The following is a 24,870-nucleotide window of genomic DNA, read 5'->3' as shown; positions in this document are numbered from 1 at the left end:
ATCAAGTTTTCAACTGCTGCACATGGTGGAGGCCGTAGACAGAAAGGCCAAAGGGTCTTTGTTTAGCAGCTTATGAAATTATGCCTCCAAAATACACCAATAGAAGGACGTGGTTAACACAGAAAAGTGCAACAAACATTCTAGATGATAAGGGAAACAACGGTGGACTGTAGAAATAATGCGTATTTGTTTGAGGGCAGGAGTCAGCTGCATCAGCAACCTGTAAGTTTGAACTAAGTCACGTTACATTATATAAAAGCTTTTTTTTTTTTAAAGTTATTACTAAATATTTACACACAACAATCAAACACATTTAGAGGGAAGAGTTAGACACATCTGACCCAAAATCTTATGTGCACTAGGGATATTTTAATTTCACAAAAGAGCAGAATATACTACAAACTACAATAATGTCATACATGTTTCCCAATAATGGTAAACGGCAACCACAAACTAAATCACATATTTCTACTTTGCATGAGTACATTTACAAAAGACCAGCAGTGATGTTTAATATATTGTTTACTGCACCAAAGATTACAGAAATTATGCTACAGCTAATAATCCTAGGGTGACACAATACTATTCACTTTCATTAGACAGCACTACAGATGTTTCTAAGAAACTGATTTCCTACATCTATACTGGGTAAAACATCTTTTACATTTTATTGATGGAGTCAGTAGTTTAAAGTTGTTAAACAGCTGGAAAGCAACTATAAACTAAGCAAGGACTAACTGCACACATTTAGTAATGGATTTAGGAATACACAACATTATATTATTATTATATGAGAAAGAACAGATGAATAGTTGGCATGTCTTCAGTGCAAAAATGTATGTTAATAATACAGATTCAAAAACTGAAATTTCTTTGATTATCTGTGAAACAAGCTTGGTACCTTAGTGATTTCTTGTGCTCTTACTAAGTTTAGTCAAGAAACTGTATCGCAGCCTCATGACTGTCTCATGACTGACTACAAACCATGCACCACCTATTTTTTGGGGGCAGTTTGAACATCATTCCCTCAGAGGGAATGGGAGACTGCAATCAAAAGAACATGAGGGATTTTTGCTCAATTAATGCAAACTTTGCCTCAGCTGGTTAAACACCGATTGTGACAGTTCAGCTCAAATACAAAGTTTAAGACGTAGCTAATTAGTTACATATTGTACATTTGCTTTTAGCTTGTTTGTAAGTATATATTTTAGCCTTACAACTAAGGAATGGTTATTTAAAACTGATCTGTATAACAGAAGCCGAAGATATTGCATTTTTTGCAAACTGGCAGCAGACATATCGGAGTATGTCTGGCTAAAACACCAGAGAAGATTTAAGAGTATGTTGTAGGGGGCACATTTCATTTCAATGTTTTTCTGTTTAGCAAACATTCAATTGTAAGTGGTGAGCAGAGAGTTGTGGAAAGGAGACTTTTTACTCCAGTGCTGCAAAAGGGCAACCAGTTATAAAAGAGAAAGGTAAATACAACTGTTGAAATAAGAGCCATTAGTAACACAGCAGCAGTGGAATTTAAATGTAATGGCAGGACAGAGATGTCATCGTGCTTCCTCCTAAAGACGACAAGAGGATTTAGCTTAATAGAGAGCCAAGGAAAGTGTTTAAATGAGGTTATGTTGTTAAAAAAAAAAAACTTTTGCTGGTTGCTTTACAGAGTTCCTTACCACACTAAAAAAGAAGTGGGTCACTTGGGAAGTGACTCACTAACTGCAGTTGCAGTGGGACCTCAAGATGAATTATCCATTCAAACCCACAATAGCAAAAAACTGGTTATATCTCAAGCTGTTTTGTTTTGGCAGTTGCCTCTATGCCTCTAGCATGCAATTATCCTGCTTTTAAGGTCTTCCTTTTAGTTGCTGATAGCTTGAAAGGAGACAGATAAATGGAAAAATCTTCTACTTCACTAGTACGTGATATTAGGCTGTATTTAAAGTTCAGTGTTCAGTTCGCAGATTGATCATCAATCCTAATCGTGTTAACTGATTTCTACAGAACTCCCCTTATTTACTGTAGAAATTCAGAGGGAAGTCAGTGCACTGCCATAAAATAAGATTATGAAATGCAACTGTCTGAGCTGATTCCACAGGAATTAAGTACAACAGCTGAATTCTGTTGCAAGTAATGTCCCATATGTAGCAGCTTTAAGATGTACAATAACAAGGGATAGGGGTAAAGCTCTGCAGCTATAAGGCTTGTAGCCTTTTTTGCCCATTATTTAGGTCCAATATCAGCACACTGATCAACCACATTTCCAGCTGAACTATAAAACAGTAAACTGACTGTCCCCCTTCTGTCCAACGCCGAATGACAAATAGTCAGCAACTTGCTGGAGTTGGTAAATATGAACCAGGGGTCAGGATTACATAAACACAGATCTAAACAAATGCTGCTCCACATCTCTAAATAGGCATTTGTTTGCTAACACATTTTTGCAGTTCATTCAATGCAGTGGTAGCCTTCATGAGGTGTCTGTCCTATACCTTTGCTATACCCGTGCTTTTCCAGTATGACTTTATTTCGATGATACAGTATCACACGCCTGTGACCACTTTCTGACTGTATGTCCCCTAAATGTGTCAGTATCATAAGCTTAATGAGGACGCTCTGTTTTGTTCCAGTTATGTAATGGACATTCTCCGTTCATATAAACAAAAACATCAAATGCACTTTGTTTAAGGGTAAATAGTCAAAACTTCAGAATACTGCACATGCACGTGACACTCCTCAGAGCTATAAAAACCTATCAAGCATCTGGTTAACCAGCACCTCAGCAAGCTGACTCTGGGCCTCAATCTTAACATGAATTTCATTCAAATAAAGTCAAATTTTCAGACAAACACTTTCCCCCAGTAATTTAATACAGTATACATTCTAAAGTGGTTTCTTAAATAATACACATTTTGACAGTTTTGTTTAATCTGGCAATGTAGAGGTATATCCGATTTATTGTGGTCTTTTGACAAACATTTACCTCAATAGTTAGTGGAATGACATCACTTCATATAACATGTAGTATATAATAATTATATATTACATTAAATCACATACTAGAGTAACTACTGTAGTGAAGCTACTGTTTCAGACCTAAAGAACTGGCCACAAAACCACTTTTAATCATATTTCCAGTTCATTTACTGCAACGCTTATTCATGAGCAGGTGGCTAATATTAGGCAGTTGTTCCATGGAAAAGCACACAGGTCATGAAATATTTTCCTGCTCAGTTGCTACAGTCTGAGCCTGACGTGAGAATAGCTGTGTCAGAAATGACCTCAGTGTGAGGACAGCATAAGCTGTGCTACAGACTGTCCACTATGCGGTCACGAAAGACAAGCGAACGGAAGTTCAGGTTATTTCATTTCATCCTACCATATGTGGTTGTATGTTTCAGTCCGTGCTCAGGACAACAGCTTGGGTCCTGAAGGCCCCAGTGATCCTCATGGTGCCCCCCGCCCCCTCCACACCCCAAAAAACACACACACAAACACTCAGCTGTGAACACTGGGCCGACATCTCTCCACCCTTGACACTGACTCATTCACAGAATATTCTGTTTCCCTTCTCATTGGCCTTCAAACAGCTGTGGTGTAACACACATTACTTCAGCAGAAAAATCACATCAGCAGCATCTCATCTCTTCTGTGCATGTAAAACAAGCTGATGTTACCATATATTATAACTGTAGTCAGCTGCTGTATTATTTACACTTGCACCAAAGCATTATTTCTGTTCAAAAGCAGAATTCCTGTCAAAAGTCTTGAATATTTCATTTTCAGCTGAAATTCAGATAAAAGTTTCATAAAAAAAAATGTTTCTGTAAATCTACACTTAATAGTTAATAGACGAAAAGCATCTGATTAATTAATATAAAACATAACCAAGGGTAAATATGGATTCTAATAGATCTGTGCCCGGAGTAACATGCAGGCAACAGTAACTTCACTGCACTCTAGCACGCAACGACTCCAACCACCTGTGAAACTCATTAGCTTACAAAAAATTAGTTCCACATGTAGAGATGCACTTACACAAATGGTGTGATATGTAAAATGGAACTCTTGTCATAAAATTGGAAAAATTTGGTAAAACCCCAAGAGAAATGTCAGAATGGTAGCTTGCTGAAAGAAGCTGGTTTGGGCGCTGTACTTTCTCCTTTTATTATTATATTTCCTGAAAGTAGATAGAAAACAGAGTAAAACACATCATCTTCAACAGCCTGGAGCACTAAATTTCATTCATAGGATTCGTGGCTCAACATAGTAGCCCTCTTTGGGGAAAAAAAAGAGCTGGAAGTTGAGTGTTTCTGTTTATCTGCACACACTGTACAGGGATAGTAGCAATGCTATGTTCTACTTATACCAGTTGTCCTGTAATTTTTCCTGTACAGAAACCCTCAATTACCTAAATAAAGATATTCTATAGACCTGTCTTAAACCTTTAATCTTTCGCTACATGGAAGATTTACTCTGTTCAACATGAGACCTAAGTTATAGGCTTCCAAGTTGCTGAGTGGTTTGTGGAGGTTTTGCCTCCACCATCTATTTATCTGCAGGTGTGAATGTGCCATCAGGACCAATGAGTTATTGCTACTGGGTGTTCGGTGCGAACAGCCTCACGTTAAAAAACACAAGAGGTTGCACTGGTGATGGCATGTTGCTTCAGGTATTGGTGAGAGACCTAAAATACAATTCAGGACCCCAATCTATTCACATACTGAACACATATAAATTGTACAGATAATCAGAGAGGCATTTGCAGCCCTCTGCACGGTCACACTAATGCACACTTTCTGTGAAAGATGCCAGCTATAAATGTAAAATTGTGATGAGAGAAAGAAAAAAAAGACCAAATTCACAAAAAAGCAATTAGGGTTCCTCATCAAATCCCAAGCTTTTAACAACTGATATAAAGTTACAGCTCTGAATTTTTGGTACTACACTGTTAACCCAAAAGTTATTTCTATGCAAACAGTTTGAGTAAATGTCACTTACAAAAAGTAGTTTTTATCGCATGACTTAAACAATATAAGTATATGAGACAATCACTAGGTGTACTCATTTTTGTAAGTTTAACAAACTTAAACTATCAAGTTTTACCTACGGCCACACCCCTGTTTTCAGCACTGCAGCACTTTTCTAGGTTGCAATTGGTTCAAGACTAGTCTGGGCTTGCTTCTTGGTGGATTCTGAGAAAATTGCGCCTTTTTCTTATTTTCAAGAAGTAAATTGGGTCTTTTCTGCAATTTACCTTCTCCTTTGATGAACATGTTTTCTGCCTGGGAGTTATCTGCAGTAACATGCTGTTGAAAAAAATGTAATTTGCATTTTTCAGTTTTTCATGAGTTTGGACTATTGTAATCAGCAGTTGACTGCACTTAAGAAGACGCCATTTTCTTGGTGAACTTGGTGAGTTGTTTTCTATGTTCAAGTATTACAAATTAGAAACCACTGAAATGTTTCTAGTTAGACGTGTGCATTTTAATATGTAAATTTGAGGTTGACTCCAAAGCATACAAACAGTAGCTCTCAACTTATGTTGTTCCACATAAGATTTAGCAACAATATTTAAAAAATAAACCAAATGATTCTTTTTTTAGAAAGAACATGGACATCACATTTGCCCTTAGAAGAGATGAGGATGTAAAGGATGAGCCTGACATTAGCCAGATGGTCCGACACTGGCCAGCCCTTTTCACAGAAAGCCAGGTTTGTGGAAGTTTCCTTTGAATATGTGTTTTTTCTTACTTGTCTTACATACAATACATACTTGGACAACATGTTCAGAGAGGTTCATTTGTGTTATAAGTAACTTTGCCTGTATGACAAAATCTGGCTTGTTTTGCATATTTCAGGTTTACTTGGAGTTTAACAGGGTTGTTGGAAGAAACCTTAAAGAGGAATTCTTTGGTGTGCTTGATGGCTTGTGTCCAAGCTTGATGGAAATTTTCAAGATGAAGACATGTCAGATAGGACCTACTACTAGTTGGGTATTTCAAAGTGATTGTGAGAGAAAATGTCTGCAGCAAAAAGGAAGAATATACTGTAGTAACTGGTGGAAAAAAACACACAAAACATTTTGATAATTTGATAACCAGTTCTTACTGTTTTTGGTTTAAAGCTTGTGTTTGAAAACTGGTTTTAGATCTCAGAGTTTATGAAGAGCATCATTATCAGTGATATTTGTTGCTTTGTTGTGTTTCAATAAAATTGAAAAAAAAATGTACTGTGTTGTGTGGTCAATGAATTGGAAGTTTCCTATCCCAGTTATTTTAATGCAAATATAGTTTTAAGTGTATTTGACTTAAAATATTAAGTTTTCACTATTTTGCATTAAATTTCACTCTACTTAAACAAATTAATTTTTGACTGTCGATTACTTAAACCATTGAAGTGTATATGACTTAAAAATATTACGTTCTGACTGTTTTGCATTTATGTTGACTATACTTAAACAAATTAACATTTTTGACTGCCGATTACTTAAACCATTTGAGGCAATCACTTGCCTCAAATGGTTTAAGTACAATCAACTTATCTGGGTTTACAGTGTAGGCACTTGGTTAAGGTTAGAGAAAGACTGGAGTCTGGTTTACTGCAAAAGAAGTCAACTCTGCTGTACTTAAAGTATTCCCTCCCAGCTGAAAGAGTATTGCTTCATTACAAACAAGTAAGGATGGGTCAAAGGGTCCTGCTGATCTTAAACTATCTTTTCTAAACATGTCTTATAATTGCGCCAATAAGAACTCAACATCCATATTTAAGCAGACTTCCTGTTCTGTTGTTTCTACTGAATAGGCCTAAAGACAGGTGTATTTCAGGTTAAAGAATTTAAACAGAGTGACTTTAATAACAGGATCAAAATCTGTAACACATGAGCAAATAAATGTTTCCATATCCATATGTTTTTGTGAGAGGTGAGATCTATGTGTCTATTGAATTACAGTATATTATGTAACTGAGTGTGAGGGCAGAAACCTCAAACCATATGGAAACAACTGTTAGCAACAGGGGTGGTTTTGCTAAATGTAGCACAGCAGGGCTTTTAAAACGTAAATTGCAATGAGTTTATTTAAAAGATTAACTTTCCTCACCTGGGAACCTGCAAATGTTTGTGTCTTTTTGCTTTAAGGCCTGTGAAGTTCAGCTTGAGAATGTCTGCAAACCATTAAAAGAAAGCTAACGGCCCTCCTTAGTTTTGGCTTTATTCCATAATGTGGCACTCAAAACCATTAGGATCTTTTTCTACAGACACTAAAAATTTAACAGTGTAAAAATAAACGCAAGCACAATACACTGCATCATTCCTAGGAGGATCACAGGGACATTCAACAATTCAATCACATCTCCAATAACCAGCAAATATAACTATTTTAGGAAATGAGCAAGGACAGCAAGATGGATGTTGCTCTTCACCCCCCTAAGGAGACATTATTGTCTCTTTCAAAGTTTCTGAAAGGCACATGCTCTGGTCTCAGAGAGCAGAGCTCAGAGGGTAACTGAACCAACTCCTTCCTATTAATCTCAGCTCCAACATCTGAATGCATCTCTGAATGGTGGTGACAATGACCACAGCTGTAATGAAAACAGCTGTACTGAACAAATTCTCTCAGAAATGGATTCTTCTTTTAAAGTAAAACCACATCTAGAGATGATGTGGAGATGAGTATTGTGCCAAATGGAAAGAAGGCCTGAAATCATTGTCATCAGCAATCAGTGAGAGTTGACTGCTGGTTGCTTCCTTGCAGGTTGAAGATATTTTTCCTGAATTTGAACATGTATGGAACTATGTTTTCCTTTTGCCATATGCCAATTCTATCACTGTTTATAATCACTTTTTTAGTCAGCAAAGATCATTACTGTGGTGGTTCGGCCAAAGAACCAAAGAATTCTTACTTCTTCTTTTCCTTTCGGCTGCTCCCTTCAGGGGTCGCCAGAGCGAATCATCTGCCTCCTTTTAACCCTATCCTCTGTATCCTCCTCACACAACTATCCTCACGACCTCCTTCACTACATCCAAGAACCTCCTTTTACTAGTTCCACAAAATAAGGTCTTATTAAAATGGCTATCATTATATGATATGTATATAATATATGATTATATAATATGAGTTTTAGACTATGAGTTACGAACCAGTAAACAAAGTATTCAGTATTCAAATAGAAGTAACACAGCATCACCTGCAAACAGAACAAAGCAAAAGATCTATTAACCAGCAGCACTAAAGCTCAGATTGTTTCTTGGTCAGGAGAAGTGACTTCCTGAGGTTTCTTCTGGTTGCCAATTAAATGGTAAATTGAATACAGGAGGTGTTTGTTCATACTGTACGCTCAGAATCAAAACTCAGCAGCCAAAATGTTGGCAGGAGCAGCTACAAAAGGTAAGCAGCTAAAAGTTAAAATTCTTTAGTCTCTTGTATCAATAATAAATATATGGTACATAATATGTACCTCAAACAAACAAACAAACAAAAGCAAATTCATTAATAAACAAACAAAATTGAAGTCAAAGTCATTTTAATGACACCAAATTAAATGTGTCTTTGTAGACTGCTTCATGATTTGGATAGTTGAAAATTTGTGTGCATCCACAGAATATTCCCTTTTTTCCATGTGAATGGTTTTACGGTTAAAAAAACAGATTTGCTGTTAAAACTGTTTTATGGTCTTTATTTGTTTTCTTGTAGATGTGGTTGTTGTATGTACCCAAGGAGATATTTTTGGCAGTGGTAGGATTTATAGTTTTTAAAAATGTCTGTATGGGAGGGCATAAAAAACAGTTATGTTCAGAGTGAATATTCACACTTGGAACACAGAAGAAACAAACTACATGTGTTGAGGCTATTGGCACAATGTTCAAGTTATAGTACAGATAAGGAAGCCAGATAAGTTGGAGGCATGTAAACAAAGTTAAGAATGACAGGCATGAGCATTATTTGGCTCAATCGCCAACACCAATGTTCAAAACAATCAGTTTTAAACTAGATAGAGCATATTCAGTTTCTACATAATCTACAGCGCCTGTGTAAACAGCCTTTTGAGTTGACAGACTAATAGCACCTGCAATCAGTGAAGTTCAACAGTTTAGTTTACTCAAGATAGAGTAAAACTGCTGAAGGATATGGAGCCTCATGTGGTCAAAATGTTGACTGTCCCCATCCGGCTAATGAAATCTGTGAAGGAGGAGTGTCACAGGATGGAGAACACTACCAGCATCATTGGAAGCTCCTATGGGCCAACAGAGTACACTAAAGCTGCCTTTGAGCTCTGGAACATTAAAGTGTAAATCAGATTTTGAAAAAAAAAAAAACAAACAAACAAAACAAAAAAAAAAAAACAGTGCTTGGACATTAAATACAGAAATATATGTAGTTATTTTTTAAATTCAGCATCGAGTTAGTCAAACCAAATGACTAAAGGGAAGTTTGCCAAGTCTTCCTAATGGCTTTATGGTGCTCTTAAGAGGGACTAGTTTATATCCCTCGGGGGCATCAAGTCTATGAAGTTGGTTTCACATAATGTCAACAAAACTTCAATAATGAATGACAGCAGTTTAACAGGTGATCGTGTTTTTGATGTCTCATTTTGAGTTTGCAGACAACTTTATAAACTTTATTATGTGTAACTTTTTGATTAGACATTTAATTTTAATTACAGACTTTAAAAGGTTGAGTGTAACAAAATGTTCTTCACTTTTTGCTCTTAGGCTCACTTATAAACTGAATTGCATAACCCACTCACATTTAACAGCACAGACTCACTCACGTAAGAGTGAGTTGTTTTCTATTTCTGAGATATTAAGTCTGATATGAAAACATCATACAAAAGCATATCACACAGTCATCGTGACGTAGATGCATAACTAAATTCTCTTACGTCACTTTTGTCACGTTTGATGAAGATAAGCAGAATTATGATTACTTTCAACACAGTGTGCTGGAAACTACGAACATGGAGCGTACGTGATGCCTTAAGTAAAAACATCTGATGCTATGTGCTCAGTTAAGAAGAACATCTTGAATTTTGAAACTTGAAACACTGAAGTGGGGGCAATGGGGGATGTGATGAAAGAGGAAGGGAAGGAAAAGCGGTAAACAGACATGGTGAACATCTTGAGTTGCTGCAATATTGTTCAGTCAGACCAAATGATAAAGTGTGGCAACATTTATTCATACATTCATCGTGGGTTGAAAATACAGCACAACAAAACCATCCATTGCCTCCTACTGAATTTGGAGATGCCAAAATAATGTTGACATTTTTCCACTTACTCCAATGTGATTTTCTGGTTTATTGTACACCTACAATCTTACACATGTATTTAAGAAACACAGTATAAAGATATCAAGGCCTGAATGATTTAACATCTCCAAAAATCTTTTGAAATAAATCAATGTGATGTCCATCTTGTAAAAAAGAGAGTGGCTGTAATTAGAACCAAAAGGCTTGACAGCTGCCAGTGTTATAAAGCTCTGCCTCACCAAACCTTGGCGCCTGTGAACTCAGCACAGCCAGCAATTTGTGTTTCATCTGCACCATCAGAGCAAAATCAGAAACATCAGCCCAGGCATGTCACATGAATAAAATATAAAAGCTGTCTCACAAAAAAAGCTCTAGTTTTCCTCTGTGATACCATACTGGTTTTTAACAAGTGTAAAGTGAATTTTAAAAATTAGTCTTTCTAGTCACTGATCTTTAAATGCTATTTCCCCAAACTGCCAGAGAATATACTGCATTTAGCATAGCGAGAAAATACATAGAGCCTCTAGAATTACCCGGTTTTGCATTAATTGGTCATAAAGTGCGATGTGATCTTCTAATCAAACACTAAGGTCCACAAAACACAATACTATGACCTGGGTGAGAATAACAGTGCAACTTAGATGAAGCTTGGACCATATTTTAAGAAACCGGTTACCTGAGGACTCCAAACCTCAGCATAATTGATTTTTGTTAGTCATGCAAGAGGCTACAGAAGTTTTTTATGGCAAGCATTGCAAAACAAACTTGTCCGTAAGCATAATTACAATCAATCATCAACTTTGACTGTTCACTTATTACTACCATAACAAATGCAAGGGATTTCCCTATTGAATCTTTGCTGTAGCACGTCGTCTGATTCACGAAATATGTTCTGGAGCGACTGACCCCTTGCTGGCTTGTGCATAGCTTCCTGCTCTATAAAGGGCTAACCCAAAGTTGTCCAAGTCAGATTTAATGGTTATGACAGGAAGCCCCTCAGGTGATGCTCAGTAGGTGACCTGATGAAGCCAGTGGAAACTTATAGTGCCGACTCATTTCTCCATTGACTCATTATTTATACTGTTAATCTGCCATTCAGTTAATGAACCAAAATGTTTGTAAAAGCTTTTTCAGACAGCAATGGACATGCTGAGTGATTTGGAAGCAGTCTGAGTTATTTTTAATCACAGAAAAAGTAAAAAAAAAAAAAAAAAAAAAACTGCAAAATGGAATCTATATTCTATATTGGAATCTAATCTATGAATCTATATGTACATGGTGTGACTACAAAAACAAATTCTTATTTATTACAACCTGGGTCTAATTTTCCTGGTTTTCTATTAGTCTATTATATTTTGGGACACTTAAGTTTTCTCAGCACAGAGAAAGCAGCTTCTACAGGTGTTCCTCTTGTCTCTAGCATTGTTGTTGTTAGGCTATTCATTTCCCTGTAGTCTATTTAAAGTGTGTCTTTTAGAGTGAGCCAGGAGTAAGAGAGTTTAGGAAGTCATATTTAGTGCAAAGGAGCTTCCAGCTACGCATCTAATGTTCTTCACCGGCAAAGAAGATCTTTGTTGCACATACTATCCAATCATCTGCCAAGAAGACCAGAATTAACTGGTGTCACAAAATGTTAAGATGAGGAACTCACAAAGATAAAAATCAGTCCAGGCCACTTCAGACAGGAGAATATATGACTGACAAACAAGCTACAAATGTGGGATTTAAATAGATAGCTTATAATCAAGGTCATTGTGTTTTCAGGCCAACACTGAGTGACTAGGGCTGTTTCTTGCAAAAATCCAAGGTCAAATTCAATTGAACTAGCAAACTGTAAATCTGTGCAAATGATTATAACGTAACAACATAAGGTTAAACATTAGGCTGAGATTCGGTAAAATGTGGCATAAAACCATGAGAGACCAGTAATGCCCATCTATCAGTCTTAATAAGTCTCAAACCTCTATGATTTCCTGTTTGGTCAAAGAATTGCACTGTGCATCTTGAGTATTCAGTCAGATATGTAAACGTCCTTTTCTTGTGCCTCCACTGCCACCAGCACAGTATAATAAAAAGTGACAGTCCTAATTAGTGTGATATTACCACTAGCTAGGAGAGTGACTGCCAAAGCTACAAAAAAATCAAACCCACGTTTTTATGAAACAAAAACAATGTTTAAACACAAATTTAATACCATATACTCTATGTGTGAATACTGTCATTCTAAAAAACATGTAAAATCTTTAAAACCAAGTTAGATTCCACATAATGTACTTTATTTATAATGTACCTGTTTCCAGAAATAAACTATAAAACTGTACTCCCATATTCAGCAATAACACGACATACAGTAGCAGGAAGGCGCTCAAACTAACAGACTAGCATGTATTCCAGTTTTTATCCCAAATATAGCCACCACCCTGTGTGCCATTTCATGTATTACATTCGTAAACAAGTGGTGTAAAATTTGTTGTCAAACTCTGGCACTAATTGATCAATTGCAGCCAGGAAGACATGAAAGCCAACAGCTCGACTGCCAGGCCCTACAAACTTGGGAACCCGCACTCCCATTACTCCACAGCAACAAGTGGGCCAGTTCAGGACACAGTTTCAAAGTCATTTAACAGCCACCATGTGGCAAATCAATACAGCCCAGGCCTCTTTAACCACAGCTGATCCACTGAGATTGATATAACTTGAGCAATTGAAAATACACAGTGGTACGCCCTGACCCACATCTTTTTCCCCCTGCGCATCTTGTAAGAGAAGAAGATGTAGGAGTCACACACAGCTGCGGGAGGGAAGTAAACACACTCACAGGTGTTGGCAGAACTTTATGTGAAGATTACATTACACAGGAAAAAAAAACACAAAGGACATGATCCAACTTTTAAAGCCAGATATTTGAGATTAGGTAAAATATGCAAAGAGGAGGAGAAAGAAAGAATAGTCACCATATGTATTTGCAGAAGATCCCTATAAAAGGAAAAACTCCCTGCTGATAGATTTAGCACCAAAAATGGACAAAATAATTAAGTTTACAGTTTATCATTTTGATTAAAATGGAGCAAGAATGTGTTAGCTAGATGTTTTTGAACAAACAACTGGAAACTGCAAGCTTGAAGTCTAAAGACAAAATTCACAAACATTTTCTTATGTCCTCTATGTGGGCTTCTTGGTTTCGGAAAGAAAAAAGAAAAATAAAATCATCTTTGTATACTTTCAGAGAGATAATTTCTCTTCTATTCTTTAACACCAGGGTTTGTGAAACTGCTAGACTGCATGGAGCTCACAGTCTTCAGCCCATTACTGGTCATTGACCTCTAAGGCGAGCCGTGACCACTTAAATGAGCATCCACTTAGTGTGATACCGCTGTTATGTTCTCACCTTGTTAGGCACAGTTACAATTTGTGTCTAATATTAACTTGGCTAGCCAACATTAGTGAATCATGTACAAACACTCCAAGGTGGATTTTTCAGCTAGTAGACTAGCAGCAAATTTCATTGTGGCCATTTCAACCAAACGTTTGTGTATTCTATTGTTTATTTTTTCTGGGCTTTCTTACAGTGGTTGAATCTACATTGTCTAAAATGTGATAAGTTTTCATTTGTTTAAGTGAAAAGTAAACTCCAGAACTACTGAAAGTCTTATAAAGTCACTACTTGGGTAGAGTTTCATTATTTTTCCCCTTTCAGCACAAAGTACAGGGAAGTGAGAGAGAATTATATTGTAGTCTAATATTTTGTGGTTTGATCGGCCCATTAAACAAGTGAGCTAGGTCCCCATAAATTACAAAGACTGGCGAGTAAAAAGCAATGTGCATGTTTTTTTGTTACACTGGAAGAAAAGCAACAGTACAATAGTAATTTCTGGATTCACGAGAGCACCATGTAAGGACATCTCAGTCTGAGGGAAACTGATTGAAAGCACCTGGTAGTGAGAGCAGCAGACAGACAGGTTGTCAGACTGCTCTCGGGGATGGAGAGGTCTCTCTAAATGTTGGCAAGACTTCTGCTGTTAATGCTGCCTTGTCAGAGCCTGAACTGGACAGAAAAACCCCTACATGTGTCTCATCCCTAATTTAATTAATCTCATGTGTCTTTTAACAAACATGCCATTAAATGATTTAAAGAAGGTCATCACACAAACATATTTAAAGATTAAATTACAGAGTTGCTGATTTAATCTTGATATGATGGAGAATTATTTCTCTCAAGTAAACACATCAAAGCCATTTCATTGTCAATAGAAACCAAACTTGGATTATTTTAAACAAATATATAATAAGCAAGTAAACCTCACTTAAAAGTACAGTATGCTGAACACACCAAACTTCAGAAAATGGGTAAATTCATGATGGTCAGACAATGGCCAAGAACAATGTTAACTGAAACAGACATTTATTATAATTTAGTGTGTAAACTTAATGCAACGTTTAAATGCCAACAGGTTTTTTGGGTGTAGTTCAAAGTTTATCATGTGTCTCTGTGTTAGATGTGATCCAGTTTATCCGTGGCACAGTATGTTTTCGTGCACATATACAAAAACATACTGCAGTACATTCATGCATAGTACCTTTGTTAAATGTGTTCTTTAGTGCTGCCAGTTTTGTCTTGTCATTGCAAGTTGTGTTGAAAGTGCTGCACCCATGGTGAATATAAGCTGGCTAAGGTTTATACTATGGCATCTGAAACCACATCACAAACTTCCACTGTCTCATGCCATGACTCCAGAAGAACTGCGACAGAAACAGGGTCCCACCCACTCTCAGTCCACCTAGTTTCTTACTGTATTTAAGGCATAGCTGTCTTACGCAGAAAAATAATATGCACGTAGGACACACGGAGTAAACAGATCTGATGTGTGTGTACTTGAAAGGTAAAACCCATTTTCCTTGCTTTGCAAATCCTTAATGTCACGATTTCCCTCCTAGAGCCTTCAGCCATGCAGGCAGCTCTGTGAGACTAAACTCTGCTTGATGGTACATGGTGGTGCCAGCACGCTAACATGCTAATATGCTGATGTTTAGCAGGTATTAATTACCATATCTAGGATCACCTTATAGTAGTAGTCTATCATTTGCTAATTAGCACAAAGTACAGGTGAGGCTGACAGGAAAATCTGGGCATCATCAATATGTTGTAGAAGTCTGTGTGGTGATCATGACTCAATTTACCAAAGAAATTCAAAGGAATGCCTCCAGTAATTGTTTATACCATATTTTTTGTCAACAGCCTTGTTGTTATAAGTCGCATTCCTAATTGTACTAATTACAGTCTAAATTAGCCTATGAAGAATGTAGGCCAGGCATAACAACAAGCAGAAGCGCATTACGAAATTCATTCTTCTGTTTAACTCAGCCAACATCGGGGAGAAGGTGAAGCGGCATGTCCTCCTCTCTCAGGTTGTCTGAATGACAACACTCACTCCGAACCTTGTTTCAGCCGCAGACTTCATTAACTGAAGTATAGCTCTTTCTTTTAGGTGGCATTTTCACCTGTGTTACACTAGGAGTTATAGTTTACTGCAAAGATAAACATTTATTTTTTCTGTGGTACAGCATTATCTTCATTGAGTCTGTATAAGTTGCACTACAAGCCGGTGGAGTAAAAAAAAAAAAAAATGCGACTTATAGTCCAGAAAAAACAGTAAATAAAAACCAAACATGTCAACATCCTGGTCACACTAGAGGTCAAAAGATCACCAAAGTCATAAAGATTTATTGTCTTGAGAGCCACAGATGTCAATAGCAACATCATGCCAACCCAATAAACAGTGTGTTTCACAGGATAACTGAGCAATTTCATGCTCTGGTGGCTCTACATGAAAACTCCAGGATATCTGTATCCCTATCAAATTTCATGGCACTCCATGCAATAGTTGCTGTGCACGATTCAAAGTGGTGGACAAACAAACAGTACCATTCCTAGAGGAGAAAAGGAAGAAGCATTTGATGTTAACTTGTCCCTCAACGTTGTAAAACTGCAGCTGTAGCTTTTAAAAATTTTATTCATCATCATTCTCAAAGGGATCACTGCGCATGTCTATGCGTGTTTGTTTACATGCACATATGAGCAGCAGATTCCTGGAAGACAACGCAGACAGGATGACCAGAATTCCCTCCTGCAGTTCAAAGCACTGAGGACAAATTGTTTTGTCTAATACTGAAGGGAGTACTTTTAAACCACAGCACCCTGCGTGTGTTACTCAAGCCGCTCTGCAGGTTTACTTCATAACGCAGTGTAGTCTGGCTGCAAACACTAATGCATCACAAAGTGAAAGTTCATCGTAAGTTCAGTTTTCTTTCAAATACTATACTTTGTGAATTGTAACCTTACATGTAAATATAAGGATATGTCCTGTCACAGGTAAAGATTCTTAGTGATCTGTCATAAAAACCGATCTCTGAAGTCTGCCTGATCTCAGCAGAATATAAACAGGTCATATGTCATCTCAAGAAGATGTTTATCACATCCACCATACTAAAAAACATCTGACATATACAATCATGTGTACTATGATCACATGAAATGCTGACATAATATATGAGACACCGTAAACCCAAAGGTTGTGCATTATCTAACTATTATCAACCTCACAGAAGAGGACAGCTGTTCAATAAATCGCATAAAATACAGCACTGACCACCTATTGAAGCTGTTCAGTGTTTGAGCCTGAGAGAGTGTTTTGAACCTGCTGATGTAATGCAAGCATTACTTTGAATTTTTACATACACCAGCTAATGATAACGATTTAGCATAAATGAAACAGCATAATACATCTTTACAGGGATACATAATGTAAAAATTAGAGATCGACCGATATATCGGGCCGACTTGTGCGGGCAGCCAATTTCTATAGACCACATGACTGACGCACCCCAGTAGCACAAAGCTGTGAGCCAGGCGACTCAAAGACGGCTCATCTTTCAAAGGAAAATCTGCCATGCATATCGGCCTCAAATAATCGGCATTGCTTATCGGCCATCAGCTAAACTGGATTTTGAAAATCGGCATCAGCCATAGAAAAACCCATATAGGTCAACCTCTAGTAAAAATTGTAAATCCTAATTCACTTTTTTACAGTATAATTTAGCCACTGAAAACTGTAACATACAAAAAAAGCACACACATATCTAGAGTCAAATCACTGTGATGACATCCATATTTCATTTTACTCTTCACTTGTATCCACCAATATCTACAGATTCTGATCTCATCAACATTTCCACTAACATCTCTAAATGGAAAATAAGAGCAGAAGTGAATTAATCCATTGAATCATATAGTGTGTTACTGTACACAGCCATCGGCATGTTGTTACAGCCTAGTAGAGCCCAACACTTCAACCCAAGGGTTTCTGAAGATTGACTCACAGCCACGTTGTAATGGAGTCAGCATCGCATCACAGGATCCCCACAACTACAGCACTTTTCCATGGCTTGGCAGAAAAACAGCCATCTAAGCAGGAAAACCACATTTGCTCTCTTAAGTGTTCCAATATCTCTGAAAAACCCCAACAGGAGGATCCCTTCCAAAGTACACCCATGGAAAGCAAGGGAGTTGAGAGCATGAATAAAATACAGGAGGTGAAAGATCATGACTGGGCAGTCATCTGGTCTTTTAGTTGGGCTGTTTTGGCAGCGGTAATCTAAAGATATGGTCCTCAAGTGGTTATTTCCCATGTGTTAAAGTCATTTAACTACTTTTTCAGTAACAAGTAGTCTAAGGTAAGATAAGATAAGTTTTTTTTTTTTTTTTTTTAAATCCCAGAGGGTAAATTCAGGGACTACACTTTTACATTTCAGTCAGTACTCCAAAAGTTTGTGGTTCATGTTTTGCTGTCTTACTGAGACTTTGGTGGAAGCAGCTGAAAACACAGTTTTTTTAAATGAAGTTTTGTTGCCTTCAGACAGTGCCAGAAAGCCATCTCACCCAGTTTCCAGTGTTTGCACTAAGCTCAGCAAACCGGCTGGTTGCTCTTTATACTGGACGGACAGTCAACAGAGTGGAATTTATCTTTTCATCTAATTTTATGCGAGATGTGTGCTGCCCAAAACATCAAACTATTCCTTTAGGAGTGCCAACTTAGCCAACTATGAAAAAGCTAAAGTCTACATTAGTGATTTCCTAATGGCTCATACTGATACAGGAATATGACATTCAGGTTGTGCACTTTTGGTATGGAGGGTGATCTGGAAGAACTACAAAACATTGTCAGAAATTTTACCATGGCGTGCCTGGGAAATATTGTTACTTGCATTTTTCTTACCAGAATAATGACAAGGTACCACTTTCTCTCACTTTACTCTGCAAATAGTCTCAAAATAAATCACAGGTCTCAAACATCACAACCCACAGTACAGCCTGTACTGTAATAGTCTTATCATAGGAAATTTCTGTTTGATCTACCATTTCTAATAATTTTGATTGAAGGTAGCACCTTCAAATAGTTTGTGGACCCTGATGAACAGTGTGCTCAGTTTACACATGGAGCCACTAAAGTAGCATTTATTGGTCCCATGTGCACTTTTCTGTCATCCGGCAGACCCTCTTGTTCATAAGCATTATTCTGGCAGACTTTGAAGTTTCACATGATCTTGGAAACCTCTAGACTATAACCACAGACACTTGCCTGAGGCACTAAGTACAGACATAAATCTACACATCACACTGGGCTATATTTAGAGCAGTAATCAGGGTTTCTACAATAAGAAAGTCACCTACAGTCATATGGATATGTGTTGTATATAAAGCCATGAGTCTGCAGCAAAGAAAACGGACAGATCAAACACAAACATCAGCTGTGCTCTGCTTTGTAAGATGTTAGGCAGTCTATGTTTTGCAAGGTTAGACATGTAAGTCAAATTACACATGATTTACCAGGCCAGCCAGACTAAGTCTTTTTCAGTTCTATACAAAGAATTAGTCTGGAATCTCATGGGTTGAGATCGAATTCCAGGGGGCGGGCCAATGGATACAGAATAAATCAGAGAAACAAATGATATGGCGCATGCGGTAGGGACACTAGTGAATAGCTGTTGTCGTTTTTGTTGTAAAAACATGAGAATACCAGGCGGTATCACCAGTTGTGTGCATACTTTTGAAAGGAGTAAACAGTAAAAGCCAGTGGGGACTAGCACTGAGAAATGTTACAAACAAGTCGGTGTGTATGTGCAAGGTTGGTTTAAATCTGGTTGGACGACTGGAGCGTAAAGCCTGACCCCGTTGCAAATAAACAGCTGTGATTGGCTAAGCGCCTTTGAAGCCAGAGGAAAAGACTCTCTATGGCTGGAGGCCCAGACCCACTATCTTTCACTAAGAAAGGAGTGGGTCTGGCTGGCCAAGCTACAGGAATATGACTTTCTGGTTGTAGTTCCCAATGACAACTATTTTCATTTTAAATATCCTGTTTCAACAACTTTCCCTTATTCTGGACAAACTCAAATCAACTTCAATGAAATGTAAATAAACACAAAGATGGAACGATATTTAGTTACATCAAACAAATCCATATATATATATGTATAAAAACTATACACAAGAAGAAAGGAAACTTACCCAAAGTTGACTTAAAAATCATTGAGCATGTCAGTACTCACAGGCCAGGCGACTGTTCAAAGCTGAGCAGACTGGCGGCAACAAACCACAGGAAGCTGGGCCAACTACTTCCCCAACAAAGTCAAAGGACACTTTCCTCTTCCTCTCCGTTAATGAACAAACATGACAGTTTCGCTTTTATTCTTCCCTTAGACCTCTTAATGAGCTCACGCTGCGTTAACTTTGGCTTTACATTAGCTAGCTAACAACATATAACGTTATACTGCTATCACAATAACATGCATGCTAACTTTGCTAATACGCTAATAGCATTGCACAATATACAAACTTTCATACCTTTTACATGTTTTAAAATATGTCCGTTAGTGATGGACTCAGTATTGGTGGACTCGGTCTGATAGTAAAAGTCATATAATCAGGCCCAGCTGTTGTTTCAAACTTCACAGCTCTCTGCTCTTCTGTCAAACTGCGGCTTCACGCTGCAACGTTCGCCTTTACGCCCCGCCCCTTCACCTTGGTAACCATAAGTAACTGGGCCGACGGGTCAATAACAACCAATCAAACACGCAGAAGCCATGACTGGCAGCCTGATGTCTTTGGGGGTAAGTTGTCAGTGTAGATGCTGCTTTTTGTATGCGCAGTATATTTGAATTAACTTTATTAACTAATTTTTTTTTTATCAAACATGTTATTAACCTTTTAAATTCACTGCGAATTGGATTTAAAATTTTAGGTGAACCGATTTAATCAACCACTTTTAATACTGATTTTAAAAATCTATTTATTTTTCTTGCTTTTTTTTGTTCCGTCTATAAGTAAGTTTTGAGACTATATTTATCAGATGTTTAACCTTCACCTTGACCTGACCAGAAGGTCTATTAGTAGGACATTTGTAGATGTGTATGGCTGCAGCTGAGAAAAACCTATATATTGTTGCAGCAGAGAGTTGTAAAAGACAACAATACCAATAAAAAAATGTTTTTAAAAATCTCAAGATCTATCACTGTCAGCAGACGTTCATCCTGAAGGGATTTATCTGACTTGCCAAAGTCAGGCTTGGACAGAAAGGAAATTCATTCCCCTTTCCCAAGTAAAAAGGATTAGCATCTTTTGAACTAGAAAAAAAAAAGTCAAGCTCAAAGAACTGGCACCAAATGTAAAATGAAGTTAAAAATTTATGTGAAACAAAGCTTATCCTTCTAAAAGACTGGGGGTTAAAAGAGGGATACAAGAGCTTTTCATTGTCAAGACCTGAAGGAGAAATGACAGCATTAACATCCACATCAGCCCATATACCCAAAGTATTTCTCTTTTTACATCACCCAGAGCTCTACTCTTCTTCATATCCCCAGTATGGCCTCCCTCAAATCCCTTTTAGCTTCAAACCACAGCGTTTCCAACATTTTCATGTCAACATTTAGGATTCCAGGATGAAGATTTAGCCAAGGTTAGAACATATTTGTACAATTGCACAATATTTTGCACAGCCCCACGTGCAAATTGAGAAAATATGTTACTCAAGAAAGAACCCTAAATTATATGTGAAAATAAACACTCCAGAGCTGATTATTTAAATCCTAATGAAGGATTTGTGGACCTATAAAACTGGTTGAGAATTCCAGCAATACTCTTATCCTCTGCTTTACTTCCATTTCTGGATATTTTTCATATTACTGGGAATAGTGATACTGAGTAGAGCAAAATATGTCCACCTTCCCCTGACATATGTGTGGCTCTACAGCAGAACATATATATTCATAATAAAGGGTTCTTTGAGTGCATAGAAAAGCACTATATAAGTACAAGTCCTTTAACAAAGTCCATTTAAGGAGAGCCATCTGCCCAAGAAGACACTTATTCACTTTGATGTCTTAGCAGACCAAGTCTTTGTTGAGTTGGCAAGTTTGATCAAAAGCCTTTACGTTCCCCCTTAAAGATCAAGACTTTTTGTCACCCTAAAAAAAACCTGGAAAACATTTGACTCTTCTCAGAGACAAGGATCCCTCCTTCACCTGGTTCCCACCATATAAATTTTCCATGCTTAAACTGTGGCTCTGTGACTAAAGAAAAGAGATCATATATCTTCATAGCCACAAAATTGCAGCTGAATGATAGATTGTTTTAAGATCTTGAGGTAACAGTAGATTCACGATTTGTGATGAACTTATGTTTTATAAATTCACACTGAGGTGATGGCATGCAGTGACATCTTCACAGCAACAGCTGATCCTAAGCATTTTCAAGATGAAACATATTTGTATTTTGAATGTTACTATGTACTTTACTGCTATGCATGGAAAGTATGTGTGTGTACACAGAAATGTGGGAAATGTCACAATGAAGCACCGCTTCAAACTGAGTGGACACCTTCCCTCCCATCTCGCCGTTAAAAGTCTGAATGATCTGTAAATTTTTGTTATATAATATTGAAAATGACTAGAAACCAAAATATTTTCATTTTTCATTTTTCATACTTTGACTTCACTGCATTTCAGTGGTAAATATTATACTTTTTACTGCAATTTTGATACTAATAATTTTATGAGTACATTTTTTGGTGCTGCCCTTTTACATGTAAAAGAGTATTTTATTTATTACACTGTGGTATTTCTACTTTAACTGAAGGATCTGAGGATTGACTACTGCTTGGCACTATTGTTTCATTGTTGAGAGGTTAGATTTGTGAAAAACAATGTTGAGAAGCTACAGGTCTCCAGTGTCTGTCGTTAAATGTATACAAACGCACATAAACACACACCTTCATATCAGCACAACAGAAAAGGAGAAAACCACAGACGCTCAACCTCATGTCCTTGGTGTAATTGTCTATAAATGCCATGTACATGTATCTAATACACTATCAGGTCTGAATGCAAAAACTTAAATCTGCATGCAAATGAAGGCTAATGTGTTTTTCCACCTGTCCACATGCTGTGTGTTTCGACCTTGCTCATCAGCGAACATGCCCCTAGTCCTGTTTTATGACTGGAGCTCCACCAGCTCTGAGCCTCTTAACAACATAGATACAATAAATCACCAGCCCAGTCCTGTAGGAGTTACATAACCCAGCAGGGATTTACTGACAGAGCTGCTTTGGGTGGAGGCCTGACAAGGGAAGTAGGGGTCGACTTATTTTCTACAGTATATGATTAGGTGGTGCTGTGGCACACAGGTGGAGTACAGCTGCTTTTTATAGGTTGAAAAAGTAAAACTAAAAAAATAAATAAAAAAGTGTCACCACAAAAGTCTAAAAGTGAAGACTACTGTTCAAAAGTGTGCAAAGGTAAAACACAATAAGAGAAACTTCTAGAGGGGCTGGAAAAATTACCTTTAACCTGCCAGTGGTGAGTGTTTAATGTAGCAAAAGCAGCCAAAAGCACAGTAATGCTCACCTTGTGTAATCTGTCGTTCACAGTGACAGGTAGAGTTATTACCCCAACCCTTCAGATCCTTCAGATCCTCATCAGCTTTATTTCCAGCACTTTTCAGAGAGAAAAGCTCACTGTATACTTCCTCCACGGCACCTAAGAGTAATCAAAGTTCATGAATCGCTGGGGAATTTTGCCAAACATCTACTCTAGTTAACTAAAATGATATTTTCTTAGGGGTTTGTGAAAATTGAGCAGGAGAGTAAATGTTGCATTAGTCAGGGGCCAAGAAACATGAGTCCTAATTCATGAATATGTTGCTGTATAACTGCTGAGTATTCAATCAATTAAAGTGCATCTTTAACAATAAAACAGTTCAGAGCTTAAAATCTGAAAAGAAAATTGAGTTGTTGCATTTGCAGTTTGTTCATTCACATGAACAAGACATCATCAGAACAAACTGGTTTCTGGTGTTGGGCCACTATATGATTTTTCATTGTTGGATATGGAATTCATCTGACTGTGATTACAGCTCCACAGCTAGGATGTAAACCAGCTGTATTTTCCATATGAGCAAAATAAATACAGTATGTGACATGCCAAGGGAAAAAGTGAACACTAAGTTAAATAAATAAGTCACAAGTGGTGATATGAGCTGATGAAATCCATTATCAGGGCAATCACAGTGAGATGCCTCAGTGTCAGAAACACTTACAGAGTGAAGAACAGCTGACATCTGTTTGATAACAGGGGGAAGCAGTGCTGCACATTGCGCTCAGTGTTTGTGCCTTGTTTGTGCAGATCCCGTTTCTTTCTGGAAAGGCTGTTGTGAGTCGTGGCAAAGAGAGAACTTCCAAGAACAAGTTTCAAAAAGTCCCTTTCTATGAAGCCAAGTGTTAATTTAAACCCTTTGACTCTACGGGAGGGAGAGTAGAAGAGGCGAAATCAGCTCTGACTCAACAGCAGCACAGACAAGTGATACTTCTCTCTTCATTATCCCTGCATGTGATGTTTGTGATCATAATGTAAAGCAAAACTAAGTGAATCATTTTCTCTCAGATGAACTGGGTGTCTCATGTCTGTGAATTTGGTTCTCAGTTCACCTAATTGCAAAAGGATGAGAACAAACTCTCAAACTCAAATGTTTGAAAACACATTAAAATGAACTTCACATCAACCCTTCCATGCTCCACGTGTAAGTTTGCAGAACTCAGCTTCCTGGTCCATATGTAGGTACCAAATATGTAAACGGGATGAGCTCTTGTGTGAACGTCCAAAATGCAATACAACATCTCTGCAATTTGATTTTTCCTAATTCTGAAGTTTTATTTTGCTAAATTCACAGCATCTGACAAAGACCAACCTATAACACCATGTTTTGACATATCACATGGGACACAGTAGGTCATATTATACAGGTTCAAAATTCACAAGTAACTAATTTTCTATTTGAACATTTTCCATTGTCAAAGCCAACTGAATCTGATGCAGAATGTATATTTCTATTTTAATATGCAAAAAAATTATTATTCTGTATATACTGGTAAAAACAAAGTTTAGAGGACTTTACTGTTCAGTCTCCACCCAGGACCTTTCAGCCAAGGCTTTAGTTTGCTGGCACTTAGCCCCACAAACAGCTCACCTAAATTTGGTTGTTGTGTTACGTTGGTGTCGATCAAACAAATG

At 37.5% G+C, this 24,870-nt stretch overlaps 1 protein-coding gene and 1 long non-coding RNA gene across 4 annotated transcripts in view; one reads left to right on the top strand and one right to left on the bottom strand.

The window, feature by feature from the left end:
• The window catches only part of stk36 (serine/threonine kinase 36 (fused homolog, Drosophila)), a 71,913-nt gene extending 51,723 nt beyond the window's left edge, over positions 1-20,190 (bottom strand). Inside the window, exon 1 of one of the 3 annotated variants that reach the window (XM_026329292.1) lies at positions 20,153-20,190. The gene's annotated coding sequence lies outside the window, so the exon portion shown is untranslated. Of the gene's footprint in view, positions 1-19,816; positions 20,024-20,152 lie in introns of those variants that run through there. The other 2 variants (XM_026329291.1, XM_026329290.1) reach the window with 2 other exon arrangements.
• On the top strand, positions 5,189-6,104 carry LOC113143568 (uncharacterized). The gene is made up of 3 exons (XR_003297045.1): positions 5,189-5,421; positions 5,613-5,721; positions 5,868-6,104. It is a non-coding gene; the product is annotated as an uncharacterized LOC113143568 (long non-coding RNA).
• Positions 20,191-24,870: the final 4,680 nt, after the last annotated feature.

The sequence above is a fragment of the Mastacembelus armatus genome, chromosome 14 (genome assembly GCF_900324485.2).
Source record: "Mastacembelus armatus chromosome 14, fMasArm1.2, whole genome shotgun sequence".
NCBI classification, from domain to species: domain Eukaryota; kingdom Metazoa; phylum Chordata; class Actinopteri; order Synbranchiformes; family Mastacembelidae; genus Mastacembelus; species Mastacembelus armatus.
Note: the sequence above shows the minus strand (reverse complement) of the source record. Positions and strands in the feature narration are given on the sequence as shown.